The 20,401-nt window shown below is 40.0% G+C and overlaps 1 pseudogene; it reads left to right on the forward strand.

The window, feature by feature from the left end:
* Positions 1 to 4,752, forward strand: part of LOC111657062 (uncharacterized) — a 7,742-nt pseudogene extending 2,990 nt beyond the window's left edge.
* The last annotated feature ends 15,649 nt before the right edge of the window (positions 4,753 to 20,401 follow it).

A 20,401-nucleotide genomic window follows, 5' to 3' on the forward strand; every position in this document is an offset into this window, starting at 1 on the left:
TAGAGATACATGAAGTAAAGCATGTATTGAAATTGCTATTGGCTGCTCAACCTTCCTGTCTGGTGGTGTCGTATGTTTGTTTGGATTTAAGTTTCAAGTTTCAAGGTTTATTGTCATATACTCATAAATAGGCATTTTCTCAATTCTTGAGCTCATGTGTGTCTTCTCAACTTGAAGGAATAAATAAATATAAATAGAGGAGAATTACAGAAGAATGTTAAGATGACTGACAGTTCAGAAACTGTCTCTGAATCTGCTGGTGCGGGCCCGGATACTCTTGAATCTTCTGCCAGATGGCAGTAGGGTGAAAAGGTCATGGCTGGGATAACTGGGGTTACTCAATATCCTTTTGGCTTTCCTTTGGCAGCGCTGACTATAGATCATGTGAATACTTGGTAACTGAGTCCTGGTGATGCGCTGTGCTGATCAGACAACCCTTTGCAGAGCTTTTCAGTCATGGGCAGTACTGTTACTATACCATGCTGTAATGCTGCCAGTCAGAATACTTTCAATCGTACAGCGATAAAAGTTGGTTAATATGGCACTGTGATATTTATAGCGATAAAGAGGAAAGAGTATAGGCTAACATACAGTGAAATTCGATTTCTGTATTTAACTCATCTCTGAAGAGCAGCTGGCAGCTGCTTGACCTTTGACTATTTCATTATAGGACAAGGTGTGTGTACCTTGTGCTTTCCCAATCTAATCTAAACATCTTTTTTGATCCTCTTTGTCATCCAGGCATCAGAAGACCCTGATGCGTACCTGCGCCACCGGCTCCTATCATCCCCAGTTGTGCTCCTGTCTGATGGCAACTGTATGATTGCCGTGAGAAAAACAGACCAGTCACCACCTTCAAGACCAAGAAAGTCCATGAGAGCCTGTTGTATCTCTTGGGGTACTACTATGTGTTGCACCTCACCTACCCAAAATGTATTGCAACTCTACTGTCGGTTGTGCAGACTGAGCTGCTTGAGGATGCAATACATGAGCAAGATTTGACAGCATCGTACAAGAAAGCCATTGCCGAGTGGAAGGCTTTCATCGAGTAAGCTTGTTCTGCGTCATGGATCTATAGGAACCTGTGTAACGTAGTGATCTTGTAGTGTTTTGGCGGCAGCCAAAATAGTGTTAGCCTTTTCCTGTTTTCACTAATGTAAAAGTTAAAATTTGTTATTGTTGAAGAATTTCTGAAAAACCTATATGATCAAAGTGGGTAAATCCTGCATGTTATTCTCTTATTTCTCATATCTCATATTTTATGTTTTATAAGAACTACGTGAAATGAATAATGCATCCTCTTATCTTTATGCATTTCCTTCGTTATAGTACATTTTCAGTAGTGTGCTTGCTAGTGGCAGTCAGAATCGCCAGATGTTCTTGTACTGTTTTTTTCTGAATGCAGAAATAAAATCACTCTGTGATTTCAAGGAATTGTCTCTTATTTTAAGATTTTTTTGCTAGTCTTTAATCTTGCATCAAAGCACCAATTCTTGCAGCTAGCTAAAAATAAATAATAAAAATCTTATTTTAAGATTTTATTTGCTAGTTATTATCTTATTTTTAAGCTATGAATTCTTATAATCTGTTCAAGCAGGGACGACAATACTCATTTAAAGGAATTCTGTCTCAAATAAGTGTGATTTCATGGCTTGAAGTAAGCACGGATTGCTTCAATTTTAGCATTTCTGTCTCGTTTTAAGGCACGTTTTGAATACTTTTTTACTAGTTTCAAGAATTCTAACCAAGTAATTTTTTTTACCCCATTGGCAGATTTTTTTGTTCAATACAAGACAATTTGGCTAGATTCAGGATTATTTGGCTTATTTTGAGAGGGGCCGTTTTTGCAGTGTATCTGTAAAGCGTTACAACATTACAACAAGCAAATGAGTTTTGACACACTTTTCAGTTTACTTACAAGTTACTCCGTGTGAGATCACCTCTCGCTTGCGAGGGTAGCCATCTTGGATAGATTTTTTTAGGTGTTGGGGCCACGACGTCATGACGTCAGTGTACGTGACTGTCATTTAAAAAAGTAAACTTAAAAGTAATCAGTGAACTAGCGGTGTTTACTCAGAAATGATGACCCACACAAAATGAAAACTGTATAACCTGTTCAGAAAGATGAAAAGTTTAAAGTTTTGGGTCCTGACGATAGCGATTGGTTATGTACAATCTCTGTGTCATCTGGAAATCCCTGTCCTGATGGTAGTGAGTGGTTATGTATGATTGCTTTCTCTTTCTGCACTGAGTTACTGCTTGTAACTTTGAAATTCACATGACTTCTTGTGTATTCTAGAAGCTACACGTCTGGCCTTGCCAGTGGCACCCAGGAAAGACTGGGCTGACAACCGAGAATAGATCAGTGACAACTGGAGAGACAGTTGGCAGCTCGGGAAGAGGGTGCGGGTCAGGGAGGGTTAGCAGCCCAGGACTCCTCCAGTGCCTCTGGAAGTGCTTGAAAGTGATCTGGCGAAGAGGGAGAGTCGCCAATCAGTGGAGGTGTGCGGAGGGAGTATGGATTCCTAAGGAGGAGAACTGAAAGAACATTGAGCAGTTCCGTACCATCTCACTGCTCAGCGTAGAGGGCAATGTGTTCTTTAGCATCTTGTCTCGGCGGCTGACAGAGTTCGTCCTCCAGAACAATTACATGGACATATCAGTACAGAAAGGCGACATCCCTGGAGTACCCGGCTGCTTGGAACATACAGGTGTCGTCACCCAGCTCATCCGTGAAGCCTGAGAGGCCAGAGGAGATCTGGCTTCCTTTGGTTGGACCTGACCAATGCCTATGGGTCCATACCGCATGGTTTAGTTGAGGTTACGCTGCAGAAACACCATGTGCCCAGTAACATCTGCAACCTCATCCTGGACTACTACCACGACTTCAGGCTGAGATTCTCTTCAGGGTCTGAGTCATCCAGCTGGCACCGGCTAGAAAAGGGAATCATAACAGGATGCACTATCTCTGTTACCCTTTTCGCTCTAGCCATGAATATGGTTGCCAAGTCCACAGAGGTGGAATGCAGAGGCCCAAAGACGAAGTCTGGCTCAAGACAACCACCAATCAGGGCTTTTATGGATGATCTCACCATCACAACATCCTAAGTGCCAGGAACCAGATGGATCCTTCAAGGCCTAGAAAAGATCATCAAATGAGCCAGGATGAGCTTCAAGCCCAGCAAGTCTAGATCCTTGGTGCTGAGAAACGGGCGTGTTGTGGACAAGTTCCGCTTCACACTTGCAGGCGTCACCATCCCAACCATCACCGAGCAGCCAGTGAAGAGCCTTGGTAAGGTGTTCGACTCCAGCCTTAAGGACTCCAATTCCATCAAGAAGACCATCAAAGACCTTGAAGAGTGGCTCACAAAGGCAGATAAATCAGGTCTGCCTGGGAGATTCCAAACCTGGATCTACCAACATGCCATCCTACCTAGGATTCTGTGGCCACTGCTGATATATGAGGTCCCAATAACAACAGTAGAGTTGATGGAGAGGAGGATAAGTAGCCACCGCAGGTGGCTTGGTCTTCCTCGGAGCCTCAGCAGCGCTGCACTGTATGGAAGGAGCAACATCTTGCAACTCCCATTTAGACGCCTAAAAGAGGAGTTCATGGTGTTGCAGATCAGGGAAGAACTCCAATACAGGAACTCGAAGGACACCAAAGTGTCAGCAGCAGGAATTGATGTCAGGACAGGCAGGAAGTGGAAAGTAGGCGAGGCACTCGAGGTTGCAGAGTCTCGGCTGAGGCAGAGGGAGCTTGTGGGAAATGTGTCCAGAGGCCGTGCGGGTCTGGGTTACTTCCCTCAACATCAGATCCACAACGTCACAGGCAAAGAGAGGTGCCACCTTCTCCAGGAGGCAATTCGAGCAGGCGTGGAGGAAGAGAGAGCAAGCAGGATGGTGGGTCTGAGGCAGCAAGGAGCATGGACAAAGTGGGAATCTGCAAAGCAGCGAAGGGTGACCTGGGATAAAGTCCTACGAGCAGACTACTACATAGTTCGTTTCCTGATTCAAGCTGTATACGACGGCCTACCAAGCCCAGCGAATCTCCACGTCTGGGGAAATATTGAGACTCCAGCCTGTGCGTTGTGCCCCGGAAGAGGATCCCTCGAACATATCCTCAGCAGTTGCCCGAGAGCACTTGCAGATGGCCGCTATAGCTGGCGTCATGATCAAGTGCTCAAAGCACTAGCAGAGGTGGTAGCTTCTGCCATAACCACCAACCGACAACGCCGCCCAAAGACCATCAACTTCATCAAGGCAGGAGAGAGACAACTTCCACAGCCTAGGTCAGCGACTGACCTCCTAGCCTAAGCAGCCGACTGGGAGCTGAGAGTGGATCTGGTTAAGCGGCTGCGCTTTCCAGAGCATATCGCCCCAACCACACTGCGTCCAGACATGGTCATCTTCTCCAACTCCACCAAGAAGGTGATCATGGTAGAGCTAACTGTACCCTGGGAGGAGCGCATGGATGAAGCCCAAGAGTGTAAACGTGCAAAGTACCAGGAGTTGACAGAGCAGTGCAGGAGCTATGGATAGACAACCCACTGTAAGCCTATCGAGGTGAGATGTCGAGGATTTGCAGGCCGGTCATTATGCAGACTCCTCACCAAGCTTGGGATCATGGGTCAGACTAAGAAGAGGGCAATCAAATCAACCGTTGATGCCGCAGAGAGAGCTACTAGGTGGCTCTGGCTGAAGAGGGAAGCCAAGTGGTTAATTGCTGCTGGGATGCAGGCCGGGGGCTGATCACCCCTGGTCGGGTCACCTGGGCGAGGGTGTATGATGTTCGAACAGACCCGAAACACCCAATGAACCCAGGTTACATCACTGAAGATGCATCCCAGTGCATCCGCAGGATGTATTCTAGAAGAAGTTAGGCAGTTTTGTTTTACTTCAGTACACATAATTTTACAATGGTAATAACACACCACAAATGGAGTAACACACCCTCAAATAAATTAGTTTAGCTGCTCTTTGATTTGTAAAGTTTTTCTATCAGCAGATAGTGTGAATATAATATATGAATTCAGAGGAGTCATTTCTTTTTTCTTTCTTTTTTTTTTAAGTTTGAAGTTTTTTTTTCTTTTTTGGGGCTTTTGTGCTTTTATTGGACAGGATAGTAGAGAGACAAGAAATGGGGAGGCAGAGAGAGGGGGAATGACATGCAGCAAAGGCCGACTCGAACCGGGGCCAACTGCAGCGAGGACTGTAGCCTCTACACATGGGGCGCCTGCTTAGACCACTACGCCACACGACGCCCCAGAGGGATGTCATTTCTTTAGAAACGATCAAGCATTTATTTACATTGAATGAGACACTAATAATCAGTGATAATAAAAAAGCTGTAGGATTCACTCGATCCATATGAAGACACAACATAGATATACGAGCTGGCGATGGGGCTTCCTAGGTCGCTGCATCTGGGGCGTCATTCCAGCGTGCGTGGTCCTATGCATCCATGCAGATCTTCCTGACGCCACAGGCCAGTACATGGGTTTTAGACTGCCCCATGATCGAACCGGGACACATAGCTGGATATGACCTCCTAAATCTCAGGGCGCTCGAACTGTGCAGTGAGGTCCTCTGGGATGGGGATGGCCAAAGCAGCTTCTGTGTATGGTCCCGGGTCAACAAAGACACATACCCTGTTTGATAAAACACAAAATATTTTGTTTACATTTTTTATTTTTTGTTCATTTTTTACAAAACAATGACTGAAAATCTGTTTCTAACTACCTACTGACATTTTCTTTACTGTATTTTTTTGTTGGTGGAACTGTCATAACATTGTACGTGCAACACTTAATACAATGTGTACAAAACATTTTTTGGTTGAAAAATAAAATAATATAACACTTCTAGAATGTCAGCTCAGTCTTAACTGGTGTAGCTCTGCATTCTCCCTTTATGGCCTTTGGAAAAAGGACCTTGAAGAGAGGTTCACTTTCTTTTGTTTGGGCTCGTGGTCGGTTAGCATTTTCATTGTAGTACATGGCAGCCAGGTAGAGTCTGGAGGTACAGTAAAGAGAAAATCAAAGATGTTAATATTGACAGAAACCTTAGCCTACACACTCTCACAAGTTCTAAGTAACCACAGCTTCATTTACCTGCACTGCATTCCTAGAATGATAAATGACTGTTAGGTTTATCAAAAGTAGATGCACTTCAGATGGCTACAGACCTGTACTTCTGACATAAGGCTGAAGAGTCCTCAAGGATAACTATGTGCCTACAGTACGCGTCTCCAGTGGGTCAGTCTGGCATGCACCATCCCTTGTTGCAGGAAGCTGTGTAGATGCACTTGATGTGCTGGCCTGAACAGAGGAAACAGAGGTTACACCAACATCTCCTCAAATGTATAGTTATGGCAATAGCTGCAAGGAGTGCAAAAATGATAACAACAAATGCACTCAATTATGTGTAAATTGGGTTGTCAATAGCTTGTAAATACTGCAAGTAGCTCACTATATGTGCAAAATGCAAAAATGTGTATTATAGACTATCTCCTTTCACATATTCCTTGTAACTCTGTGCTTATCTAGATATTCCCTACAGGCACTGTATCTGTAAACACGATATAAACGTTAAAACGGCCATCATAAGGCATGACTCTCAATACTAACTTTCACAGCACACAAACAACCCCCGACACCTATGCTAATCACTGAAAAGCCTGTTTAGTCTGAATTTTACCGGCTTGACTTTACAGACAGCTAAAACGCCTTTCAAGTGTGATAAAGTTAGCAGGTTGGCTTTAATCAACGTGACACAGCGATACCAAGCAGAACAATTGCATAGAATGTGTACCCGGCTATACCCGGCTGTGTGGACGAGGCAAAACGTTAGTCACATTAGCTGCCATGCTAACAACACATGCAACAGGCTCTCGTGTACATACAGTAAAGCTACATCAAATGGTAAAACTAACAGCTCCCAAGTTTGAAGTTAGGGGAGAAGGGTAAATCTCCAATTGGCCTGTGTGAGCACACATTTTCTGCAAGGTGGAGCAAGCAAAAGATGGAGAGGATGGACTTTTCTCATGTTTGGGGGGTTTGTAGACAGGCCGGGGACACATATTACTGTTAGAAATCCATGGTAAAGTGCATTTTGCATAATATGTCCCCTTTGAGTTTTCTCTATTCTTGTTTGTTACGTCTTGATAGATCTGGCATTAACTGCTTACTAGGTGGCATTGTGGACTCTGGATAAACAGAGTATTCAGTGCTGGTGTCGTGCTTCTGTTCATTTGGGTCAGATGTAGCGGGAGCAGTGGTTGTTAACTGGGGAGCGTGTCTATGTTCCCACAGCCCTAACCCTATATTCCCACAGCCCTAACCCTAACCCTAATTTTCAAAAATTTCTCTATCGTAGCGTGTGTTATACCAGACGTAGTGTCAGGGTCCTGCTCACTCACGTGTGAAATAGCAATGTCTGCATTGAAGTTTGCATGTGACAAATTTTCCTTCACAGAGGGCTTATGTACACTGTGAAAAAGCTCAGGCATCATCTCAAATGGAGCATACGGGCTAGTACCTAACATACTGAATGATGTGACAATCTTATTTATCAGATCATGTAAATGTGTGAAAACAAACATGACTGCTGTGCCATTACCCTCTGGGCCATGTGGTATGCAATTGGGCTGTCTAGAATGATGGTCAAAAAAGCCATACCTTGGGGCGTCAAGTGGCGCAGTGGGTTGAGCAGGCGCCCCATATGTAGAGGCTACAGTCCTCGCTGCAGTCGGCCCCGTTTCGAATCCCGCATCGGACGGCCCTTTACTGCATGTCATTCCCCCTCTCTCTGCCTCCCCATTTCCTGTCTCTCTCTACTGTACTATCTAATAAAGGCATAAAAAAAGCCATACCTTCCTTGCTGGTCTCGGAAAACATAGATGCACACAGAACTCATTCTCAGCAATGCATAGTTCACCCTAGCTAGAAATGTGACAGAGTTACATGTGCACTGTCTGTTTAGGAAATCACCATATTTATAATTTCTCTGACTGAGGGATGCTAGCACACGTGTAATATTAGCATCAATATAATATTAGGTTAGTAATATTAGGATCAACGGATCTTACCATTGTGCTGCTGCTAAGATAACAAACTGACCCCCTGTTCAGCTGGTTGTGAGCATTGAAACGCATCAAACATCTGCCAGCGTACTTTTGAAGCTTTAGACTTCTCTCCTTTTCTTGGCATGGTCACAGAAACTTATTTCAGCTCTGATATTTCACACTTTGCATAGGTTTTTTCGATTTAATTCAGTTGGGGCTGTCTAGTGTTTCCACAGAGCAGCGAACTCAAGAATGGGGCTGTTTAGTGTTTCCACAGAGCCAGCGAACTGAAGAATGGGGCTGTTCAGTGTTTTCATAGAGCCAGCGAACTTGACAGTGTGAAATAAAGCGATATAGAAAGAAGGCAGAAACAATAGATGGAGCAGGACAGAGGATAGATTGGAAGTTGGGACATGACAGCCAGGATCATCTGGAGGACCAGGCTTCTTCAGCAGAGTATGAACCAGAAAAAGGAAAACAATTATTAATTACACATTAACCCTTGCACATCCATTTTAAAATTACACTGAAGTCATATTATCAGAGAACATAAATGTCTGTGTCAAAAACAAAAACACAAAAAACATTATATATTCATATTATTTTCCAGTTTAACTGAGTTTTTAATGAACATCAGTCAGGATCATAACTACCAAATATTTTTTCAACTCCAGATTTTCACTGTTATTTTTTATGAATTATTTTCCATAGACTAGAGGCTAAGAGGATTCTTTTTTTTTATTTTTGGATTATGATGAGAAATAATGCCCTGAGAACCACTTGCTTTCAGCTCATATGGACATACAATCATATACATTTGCAAGTAGGCAAAAATTAAAATGACACAAAGTGAGTGAGTGAGTGTGTGTGTGTGTGTGTGTGTGTGTGTGTGTGTGTTTGAGATAAAAAAAAAGTCTTGCTCAGGTGCACCAGCTATAACCATTTAAACAAATGCTGGTTGTAAACACTGCCCAGTACACAAATGATCCAAACATACAAATGTGAGAAAAGTTTATTGTGCAAAGGCAAACAGCTTGTCAAACCTACTGAATGCTGGCTAACAGCTAAAACTGATGGTGAAAAGAGAGTAAGATCATCATTACACCCACTAAATTATGATCAAACCCTTTTAAACCTAGTCCTACTACAAGGATAACTTTAGCTAGCATCTAGCGGATAGGTAGTTACTGTTAACAACATTATTAGATTTTTACATTCTACAGTCTAGCCAGTGAATGATGTGAGTAACAGAGATGAGAGTAACAGAGTGAGATGAGTGAGTGAGAGATGAAATAACACTTGTTTACTGAAAACATTTTTCTCTCATTAGCAACTTTTAGATAACATTAGATATGTTATATAAATGCTAATAATATAGGAAAAAAACAGTTAAACTCTCACTCATCCTTTATTTTATTCCTTTACCGCTGCTAACAAGATTACACATTTGTTTTATGATTATGATAGGGTATGTTACTGTTAGAGTTAGATAACTGACAGTTAGCACTGTTGCTAACCCTTAGCATAGTCAATTTCATGTAATTTAAAAAAAAACTCATCCATTATTATTTACAGTTCAAGTTAACACATTTGGGAGAGACGTACTCACCTCACAAGACTCAGAGGAGAACAATTTTGTTTACTGAAAACAAACATTTTGTCTCTCCTTTTGTCAGTTAACATGGCTAAAGGTGATATTAGCAAATATTAGCAGAAGTTAGCTTACATTATTTAATAATATAGGAATAGTTATGCCCTCACTCACCCTTTATTTTGTTTTGTTAAAGCTGTTAACAACATTACACTGAGATAACTGTAAATGGAGAGTTATCATTTGAGAAAGTTAGCACTGTAACCATTAGTATCGTTGCAAATGGTTAGCAACAGTTGTGGTGCCTACAGTAAAAGAGAAAGATATTTCTGTAATATGTTAATACCATATGCTAATTATCACACCAATTTCTTGTCTATTAAAAAACTAGAAATTGTTGAATTGACAGTTGGAGTTAGCATGTTTGGGAAAGACATGTATTCACCTCACAAGACTCAGAGCAGAACACACTCAGTGTGTGTGTGTGTGTGTGTGTGTGTGTGTGTGTGTGTGTGTGGAGTGCTGATTTGCCTTATACTGTAATGTGGAGTGTTAGGAAAATTATCAAATAAACTCAGGAGTACCGTCTGAAAATTCACAAGAGTAGGATATTTATTCTTGCAGCAAGGGAACAAGTTACACACAAAGAGCTTGCAATGCAAATGTTCAAAGAATACAAAGTTCACACAGGATTTATACACAGAACATATGAGAGAGACCTCACATCCTTACTGATATGAGACACTCTCAATACAGACTTGTTTCATGCCTTATCATAAGAAATGTGTGGGTGCAGTAGCTGGGAAGAACAAAGAAGGTCACTCCGCTCCTCTCTGATAATTGATCATTGAAAACAAACACAATTTTATAATATGAAATGTTCACTCTAGGATGCATACAGTTCTTTAGGATACTTATGTTTATCTAGTCATAAAGTATCATAATTTTTCCAACAGGAGTCAGTTAGAATGACAAACTGAAATTAACTGCCAAATGTTTCCTGAATGAAACTGGACTGAAACATATTTCCAGTAAAAACAGTTTAAATGTGTGTAAATCATGTCTGTATTTTCCTGTTCCTGTCCCTGTTTCCTCCTCATTTTCTGCTCTCATTTTACATTAGAGTGAATGGGGCAGTTAAATGGTATCCTGCCACTTTGGAAAGGCACAATTCAAAATTCTGTGAGTCTCTGTGCTTTGTTAGTCACATTGTCTGAAAGCTGACAAGTTTGTCTAGTTGGTGGGAAATAATCATAAGTGTTAAGTTTAAGAGGATTTATTGAGCAGTTTAATCCCTTCTGATGTGATGTCATCCACCCTAGCCTGAACATTCCATGCAATACACACCCATTATGAACTAAAAAATGATCAGAAAAAAGCATAAAACTTAAACTGCAATAAATGAACAACCGTAAAAGATATCAAAAGGTTGAATTCAAGTTAAAAAGCTGAAAGTCTTGGGACTTGGGTTTAAAGTTTGAATGAAGTCTAAAAGTATTGCTAAGTGGCTGAGTTTCAAAGAGAAAAGCTTCAAGGATTTGAACAAACTCCATTGACTCCCATTGTAAAAAATCAGACAAAATAATCAATATTCACAAAACTATTAGACATAACGCTGAGAAAAGTACTTCCTGGAATGTCTCCTTCGAGAAACATTTTGACATTCAAATAGAATTTCTACGACAAACTAGTGGAGGGCCAAAAAACAGGTAGGATGAATAACTGAATTTCCAGAGAAACTGCAGTGGGATTGCTCCCTCTGCCCAAGCTGAAGCTAAACTGCGTTGCTGGCTGCTGAGAAAATCTGAAGCTGAGCTTCATTGTTAAATGCCAGCAACTAATATCTTAAATGGAGTTGCAACTAAATCTGTCTGTCTGTGTTAGTCTTGGGTAATGGTAGTAAGTGTATTCTGATGACCTTCACTTTTGAGTTTTGACTGCCAAATTCCAATCACTTCATATGTGAGCGCAAGTGGACATTTCTGCAAAATTTGAAAGGATTCCCTTGAAGAGATCTCAAGATATTGCGTTTATAAGGCCAAGTCATGATTTGTGAGGTCAACGTGTCCTTTACCTTTGACCTTTGGTCACCAAAATCTAACCAGTCCTTGGGACTGAGGACTAATGCTGTTTGCTGAATGTTTTTACCAAATTTGATGAAATTCCCTCAAGGTGTTCAGGAGATATTATCTTCCCAAATCCAAAACTGTGTTTTTTGAGGTCACCAGGACCCTGAATTTTGACCTTTGAACCCTAAAATATAATCAGTTCATCCTTGCTTCTAAGTGAAAAATTGTGCCAAATTTGAGAAAGTTCTGTTAAGGCATTAATATCATGTCCACCGGTATGGGACAATTGTCCTTATGGATGGACGGACATCCTGAAACCAATAAGTCTCTGGCCTTGGCTGTTGCCACCAAAGAGGCATAAAAACTGGCAAATGTCAGTCAAATGTTTGATAAACATAACAGACTTCACACAATTCGTCTAATTATCTGATCTGCATCAGCTCTATTTGTCCATCTGCACTCAGGGGTTGCCATGGGACTACAATGACTACAAAGACTAACTGAAAAACTATAATTACCGCAGTTATATCCGTAGTTGTATCCGTCTGCCACTCAGACTAGTTCAGGGTTATATCCTTGTTTATCTAGAATCACATGAAATATTAACCATTTGGTCATCATTGCCGTGGTAAGTCTTGAGTTATCACTAAAAGCTGTATTCTGAGGTCACTGTGACCCTAACCTTTGACCACCATGTGTAATCACTTTATCATGAGTCCAAGTGGACATTTGTGCAAAATTTGAAGAGATTCTCTTGAGGCGACCTGGTGATATTGCGTTCACGAGGCCAAAATCATAATCTGTGAGGTCACCGTAACCTTGACATTTGACTTTTGACCACCAAAATCTAAGCACTTTGCTCCTGAGTCTAAGTGAACATTTTTGCCAAATTTAAAGAAATTCCCTCAAGGAGTTCTGGAGATATTATGTTCACAAAGTCAAAACTGTGCATTTTGATGTCAGCACACCCTTGAACTTTGACCTTTGACCTCGAAATCTGAAAATTTAATCCTTGAGTCTAAGTTACCAATTGTGCCAAATTTGAAGAAGTCCTGTCAAGGTGTTACTGAGATATCGTGTCTAGGAGAATGGGACGTTTGTTCATCAGATAACCTGAAACCGATGTGTCTTGAGCTCTTGCTGTCACCAGCAAGGAGGCATAAAAACTGCCAAATGTCAGTCAAATGTTTGATAAACACCACAGACATCACAGCATTTGTCTAATTAGTTGATCTGAATCAGCTCTCTGTCCATCTGCACTCAGAGATTGCAATGGTGATCCTTAGTGCTCAATTCCTACTGAGTGAGACCTGGACTCAGCTGAGTTACACCTCTCAACCTCTGGCTTGCCAATCAAAGACTATCAAAGCCTATCAGCTAAAGCCTTGTGTTTTCTGAGAAAGTAGACTCTGTTGAATGCAGTGATATAAAGTAGTGGTCTGTGGTGTCAAAATTAGCTCCAAAGTAATCCACCAATTACAATATATGTAATGTGGAGTCAGTTACAATGTCAAACTGAAATGAGCTGCCAAATGTTTCCTGAATGAAACTGGACTGAAACATATTTCCAGGAAAAACTGTTGAAATGTGTATAAATCATTGTCTTTGTGTGTGTGTGTGTGTGTGTGTGTGTGTGTGTGTGTGTGTGTGTGTGTGTGTGTGTGTGACTGGCTGCACTTGTAAACCTTATAGAGATCAATCAGGCTGTTAATGAGCATCACCTGTGTGCAGCTGGAAGACACAGAGCTAACATGAAAATGTGACATGGACACATACACTTACATAGTGCTGATTTACCTCATACTGTAATGTGGAGTCAGTTAGAATGACAAACTGAAATTAACTGCCAAATATTTCCTGATTGAAACTGGACTGAAACATATTTCCAGTAAAAACAGTTGAAATGTGTGTAAATCATTGTCTGTATTTAGTGTTGGAGCAGTGTGTAGCCGGACTTTGACAGAAATGTCACTAAAGTGGTTGATAAACACCACAGATATCAGGAGTCTCTAATCAGGTCATTTGATTCACCTGTGTAGCCCCTTTCCTGCACTCAGGTTCCCTGGTGATTTTAACTGCTTTGGTTTGACTTAGTGGGACAGAGATTCAGTTGAAATATACCTCTTGAACTGAGGCTTGTAAGTGAAACATCGTCAACTGCTTACATTTTGTGAGAGAGGAGACTTGCTGATCGCAGTCATATAAAATGTTTGTCTGTGGTGCCTAAAATGTGGCCTATGCAGCAATTTAAAAAATGCCTCCCTTCCTGTTTCCTCCTCATTTTCTGCTCTCATTTTACATTAGAGTGAATGGGGCATTTAGATGGTAACCTGCCACTTTGAAAGGACACAATTCAAATTTTGTGAGTCCCTGTGCTTTGTCAGCGACATTGTCTGAAAGTAACAAGTTTGTCTAGTTGGTGGGAAATAATCATGAGCATTGAGTTATATATGTGGCCTGGAGGACGAGTTTAAGTGGATGTTCTTTAGCAGTTTAATCCCTTCTCCCACTCTAGTGGTGATGTCACCCACTCTAGCCCTAAACATTCCATGCAATACACACCCAATATAAACTCAAAAATGATCATAAAAAAAGCATACACTGTAAATTGTAATAAGTTCACTTTACTTAAAAAAAGTCAGGAAACCGATTGCCTCAAAATTCCCAAGTTAAGTAGATAACTGATTTTAAGTTGTTAAAGCTGAAAATAACTCTGTTTAGACAACTTAGATAATGGCAGTAAACATAAGTGAAGTTAACTCAAAATCATTAATTAGGTTGACTATAAAATATAAATTCAGACAACTCAGATAATGGCAGTAAACTTGAGTATAGATAACTCAAAATTATTAGTTAGGTTGACTATAAAATGTCAATTTTGACTACTTAAACTTGTGAGTTATGCTAATTAAGCTGTACTCGTAAAAAAAAGTTTTCCTTACAAGTTTAAGCATTCACATTACTAGAAAAATATCAGGAAACCGATTGCCTTGATATGTTCAAGTAAGCTGAACTTAAAGTGATAAGCTATTGAAACAAAGACAGACAACAGTTTAAATGGAAAACAAAGTTTAATAATTTAACCTTTTTTGTTTCCGAACACATGGAAAAATAGGGTTCAGGTGGTTCTTAAAGTACAGTCTGTGGGTCAATGGTGGCCCTCAGAGACGTTTCTGGCAACCCACTGAGTAAAGGTGACATGAAATGCATGCATCATATTTGTTCCGGTTCCAATACACTTTTTAACTAACAGTTAAAACAACCCTTTTTGGCTTGTAACCCCACAAGTCAAAAAAGGTTGTTACCCCACAAACTGAATCACATTCGCATTGTTATTACATTCACTCAGTGCATCAGAAGATTTTTGAGTGATTGTATTTTTGGTTTTAGGGATTTATGTCCCAGTGAGAGAAGCACCCTTTGGATGAAGTCAAAGGTGTTCTTCAGTTGTTGCGGGTACTCCAAATTCAGGGCGTAAGTAAGTCCAAAGAACAAGCACATGGCATGTGGAAGATTTTCAAGGTCATCCATCACAATTCTTCCTTCCAAAATGATTGCGGTACCTGAAGACTGAAGGTGCAGTGAGTCGAGGGACATCGGTTCGTCCTCAGGAACAATGGTGATGATTCCAATGGGGATGTGAGACATGCCTGGGTCATCGCTGTCCTAAAACCAATAGCAGCAATACAGCCCCAATTACATATCAGATTTCACCTTAATTTTCTATGGCAGAAAACACAAGACAGCCACTAAAAGTAAGCAATATTCTGATATTAGATATTCAAGTAAACATGGAACATGCATAAATAATTAACAGATTCATTCATTCATTCATGATGATAGGTCATCAGTGCATCAAGAAGGAAGATGCAGGCAGAGTGGAGGAAAAGCAGGCCTGGATAGAATCTAGATTGCGCAAACTGGTGATGAACAGTAAGAACTGCCAAAGTGGCCCCTTCTGAAGAGGACAAGGCACTGTTATTGCAGAATGCATGTTTTTTTTCTGTTATAGCCCTGCAATCAAAAGTTGTGGTTATAATGGGAGTCTAAGGGACAAAAATGTCTGCTATGGGTATAAGTGTGAGGTTTTTTTTTTTTAAAAAACTGAAACTACAAAAAAACTAATAATGCATCAAAATCAGTTTTGTTACTAATCTTTGACATATCCAAGGGTCTGATACCACGTAAAAAATCTCTTGCCTCCAATCACTTCTTATATTGAAAATTAGACTTTTTCTGTCTTTTTTTTTTCAAAAATCTGGCGCACACTTTATTTAATTGCGCATAAATTGCCAATAAATATTTTGTATTTTTGGAAAGAACAGAGGTTGACTGAAAGATCTGTGAAAAAAAAATCAAAAAAAAAAATATTAATCTGATACATTTTTAGAGAAGTTGTTTTGAGGGGACATTATTATGTCCTTAAGGGTAAATTTGTAACTTTTTTGAGAGGGTACCAGAGTGGACATCCTGTGGTGTGGAATAAAAACTCAGTAATAATGACGACTTACAAAGCATGTCTAGAAAAAGTCTGTGTTCTCATCTCCAAGGATGACAGGAAGGCCACGGAAGACTGCTGTTCTCTTCGCAGTAACATCTGTACTCTGAAAAATCACAAACACATATAACTCCTGTGGTAAAGGACAATCAATAAATAGCTCTGCATACACAATGGGGTTGCATTTTTTGTTCCCATAAAAAAAATGAATTACTTTGTATCGGAGAAACTTACCTTTGGTGTGACTTGTTGCAGATACTTCTGAAGTTTCTGGCCAACACTTCCCCCCTTGGTCTTGAAAATCTCCAAGAAGCGAGGAGTGCATTTGTCAAGTTCTTTGAAGAATTCTGTGCTCAAGTTTTTGCTTGACAAGCGACAGAACTCTGCGCGAATCTATAGGAAAAGTATGACAAATTAGTATTCAAGATGTCATCATATTGGACCTACATTAAAGAATAACAAAAAAATAGGAATCTGTATCTAATCTTTGGGGGCCAGTGCAATACTGTTTCCTCTCTATGTGATCAAGTGTTTTGTTACTATTTGATGAGACACTCGGATTTACAATGATCAATTTCTAAAATCATGAAGTCACCCTTCACTCAAAAATGTTTTTCTTATTGTTCCTGTTTAAGCTTGAATAGTTGAGCCCTCTTTTCAGAAGAAAACAAGCAGTACTTACACTTCCAGTGCATAGCTAGGTGTCTGTCTTCAGAAACCTACAAAAGAAACGACAAAACCAATTAGTTAAACTGTTATTAACTCATAGCACAAGCACAGATAAGGGCTGTACAGAACCATTTTCAGGAGAAAACAAACAATTGATTAATGCAGAAAATAAAATACTCTACAGATTAGTCTATAATAAAAACCTCAACCTCTGAAAAACTCCCAAAATGTTATTGTCACGTTTTGTGTGTTCACATTGTTTATGACCCACCAAATACCTGAAAAGGGATGAAATAATCACGAGAGTGATAAGTATGGCATTTCCTAAGCAGTGTTTTACTAGAATGAGAAAAATACCGCGAATTTCCCCAGGCAGTGGGTGGAGCCATAACCAATCGATCTCAGAATAACAGTTCTAAGATGCTGTATCGATAACAGACTAACGCAAACATTTTAACATCATTTTATCATTTTTTAACCATGTAACAGATTTGAACTGTTTTTAACATGAATTTATAATATTTATAACAAAACATCAATGTCTAATATTTTCAACTTGTCACACTGTGTGCTGTGATTTTGCGCAGGTAAACAGAGTTGGCTGAAGCATGACACTCGCCTGGATTACTATGTTTTGAATGGAAATTGTCCAAACTTCTCAGTTAACATTATTTTACTTTCATGTTCTTTATTATGTAGGGAAAGGGGAGAACTGGTAACTAACATATGTGCTACATATGTGACCAGTAAGTATAGAAAGGAACAACTGTAGTTAAACTAAAAACATCTCTGCCGTGTTTAAAAAAAAAAAAAGGAGCCATGGACAACGACAAAGTCATTTTTTGTTTAAGTAAGCTGAGAAATAAATTAGGCCTACATGCTTGCCGAGTTGAAGAGTGGCCCTGAAAAATCAGCAGAGTTGCTTTTTCAACCGTTAATAAGCGCGCTGTGTTTACTGAAACACCAGTTATCTCTAAATGTACACTTTCCTTACAGAGTTTTGCACGCGTATCGTTATGTGAAGGGCTGGTTAACTTTAGCTTTCACATGCTAACGTTAATCTTTACACGTTAACTAAACATAAAGTTCACCTCCAAACTTGGACTAACGAATAAATTACATGACAAAAATACCGACTATATGTTTGCTACTTATAAAACCAGTTAAACTTACCGTGACACTATGCAGCAACCGTCTCTCATGTCTCTTCCCGCTTACTGAGGTTCGACTGCCTCAACGTGTCGTCAGTGAGCACCTGCGCAACGAGAGATGCAGAATGCTGCCAAAAGATACCGAGTTTCTCCGGGTTTTGCAGACGCTTCTTGCTCACTCATACTTCTAAGTATAGGTAACTTGCAGCTGTCAAGTTTGTTTACTTGCCTCAGTAGAAAGTTGTCTTTACTAAGTTTAAGTGAGGAGAGTCAACAGAGTAAGCTGAAATTAGTTAAGGGCACTTTTTATTCTAAGTGAGATAAATGAAAAACCGTACAAAATATCAAAAAGTTGAATTCAATTTCAATAGCTGAAAGTCTTAAAGATTAAATGAAGTCTCTAGCTAAAAGTATGGTGAAGAAGTTGAGTTTCAAAGAGAAGAAGGGTTTCAAGGATTTGAACAGGCTCTCCATTGACTCCCATTGTAAAAAATCTGTCAAAATTATAAATATTTCCAAAGTTATTAGACATATTGCTGAGAAAAGTAATGCCTAGAATGTCCCGTTAAATGAAGTCTCTAGCTAAAAGTATGGTGAAGAAGTTGAGTTTCAAAGAGAAGAAGGGTTTCAAGGATTTGAACAGACTCTCCATTGACTCCCATTGTAAAAAATCTGTCAAAATTATAAATATTTCCAAAGTTATTAGACATATTGCTGAGAAAAGTAATGCCTGGAATGTCCCGTTCACAAAGAGTGCGGGACTAGTAGCGGGCCAAAAAACGGGTCGGAATAATAATAATAATAATAATAATAATAATAATAATAATAATAATAAATGGAATGTTCGTTTTTCAACCTGACAACAACATATAATGGGATTGCTTCATTCAGCAGTCCCACCAATAATAAACAGAATGTTCATTTTTTGACCTGAACACAACATATTGTGGGACTGCTTCATTCAGCAATCCCAGCAACTAGAAAATGCATTTTCTGCTGAAAATGCTTGTGAATGCTGAGAGCTGAATGAGATTGTTGAAGCAATGCTGAAGAAGCTGAAGCAACTGCTGATGCAATGCTAAAGTAGCTCAAGCAATGGCTGAAGATAAAAAGTAGAAATTGGAAGCTAGAGGTTGAATGGCATAAAATGGTTGAAAAAAACCTGAATTGTTGATGAAAAGTTTAACAAACAGCACGAAACTCTAAAATAATTCACAAAATGTACAAAAACAGAAAAACATCAATGTTTAAAGCTAATTGGCCTAAATTTTCTGGAAAAAGCCTGAGAAGGAAGAAATATACAAGCAAAACTTGTAAAAACAATGCAAAAAAAGTTGAGAGAGCAGCTCAAATAAAGTGAAGTACAGTGCTTTGAAAAATTAAATGCCAAACTGGATAAGCTGCAGTAGCTGAAGTAGGAATAAAATGCCAATGATGATGAAAGATGAACTGCATCCTAAACATTAGAAACTTTAATTCAAGATATCAATAAGCTGAATAATCACTTAATAGCTAGAAGTGTTGTGAACACTTTAAAGTTTGAATGAAGCCTGTGGCTGAAAGTATGCTCGAGTAGATGAATTTCAAAGACGCAGAAGTTTTGAAGGATTTGAACATTGCACGTTTATTGAACAGGTATTTAAAAGGTGACTAATTTTCTGTTAAAAAAAGTATTTGAAAGGTAACTAAGTTTTTGTTAAAAGGGTATTTGAAAGGTAACTAATGTTGTTTACGGGAAATTAAAAGGTATTTTGTTAGCTTAAAGGTGTAACAATAGGATTGTTGTTCCAAGTTTAAGTTGGCCAGGGGACACATTTGAGTGTGACACTGAACAAGAGTGAAGCTGGCCAGTACGACATGTTTGTGAGATGTTCATGACAATAAAGTTACAAGTAAGCATGGATATTGCTTTAACCGTCCATTCTGTATGGTTTAGTGTTAAGACAAACGGAACAGGTGAAACATGGTGGCAGAGTGAGTTGACATTTTGATGAAGACGAGTGCCGGTAGCTAACAAGCTAATTAGCCGCGACGAGCCGACGGAAAATAGAGGACCGCAACAGGTGGGCAGACAAAAGCTGACATCGAGATGGATGGGCTGTAGTGATGGATCATGCGCACAAGCATCGGCTCTGAGAGCCAGCTCTTTGTAGTGAATCAGAAGAGCCGGCTCGCATCGAGTGAGAGCCGGCTCCCAGTTTTTTGCCCATTCGCTGCTTAGGTTTCACTTTCAGTGCTCAGTCCCAGCTCTGGTTACGACAGAGCTTTGTTATGATTGGCCAGCGTGGCGACCAGCATGCGGCATTCACGTGAGAATTAAGGATGTGTAAACAGAGAGGGGGGCGGGGCAGACACACC

The sequence above is a fragment of the Seriola lalandi genome, unplaced genomic scaffold (assembly GCF_002814215.2).
Source record: "Seriola lalandi dorsalis isolate HSWRI2012SDOR001 ecotype SW California unplaced genomic scaffold, Sedor1 jcf7180002054381, whole genome shotgun sequence".
Taxonomy (NCBI): Eukaryota; Metazoa; Chordata; class Actinopteri; order Carangiformes; family Carangidae; genus Seriola; species Seriola lalandi.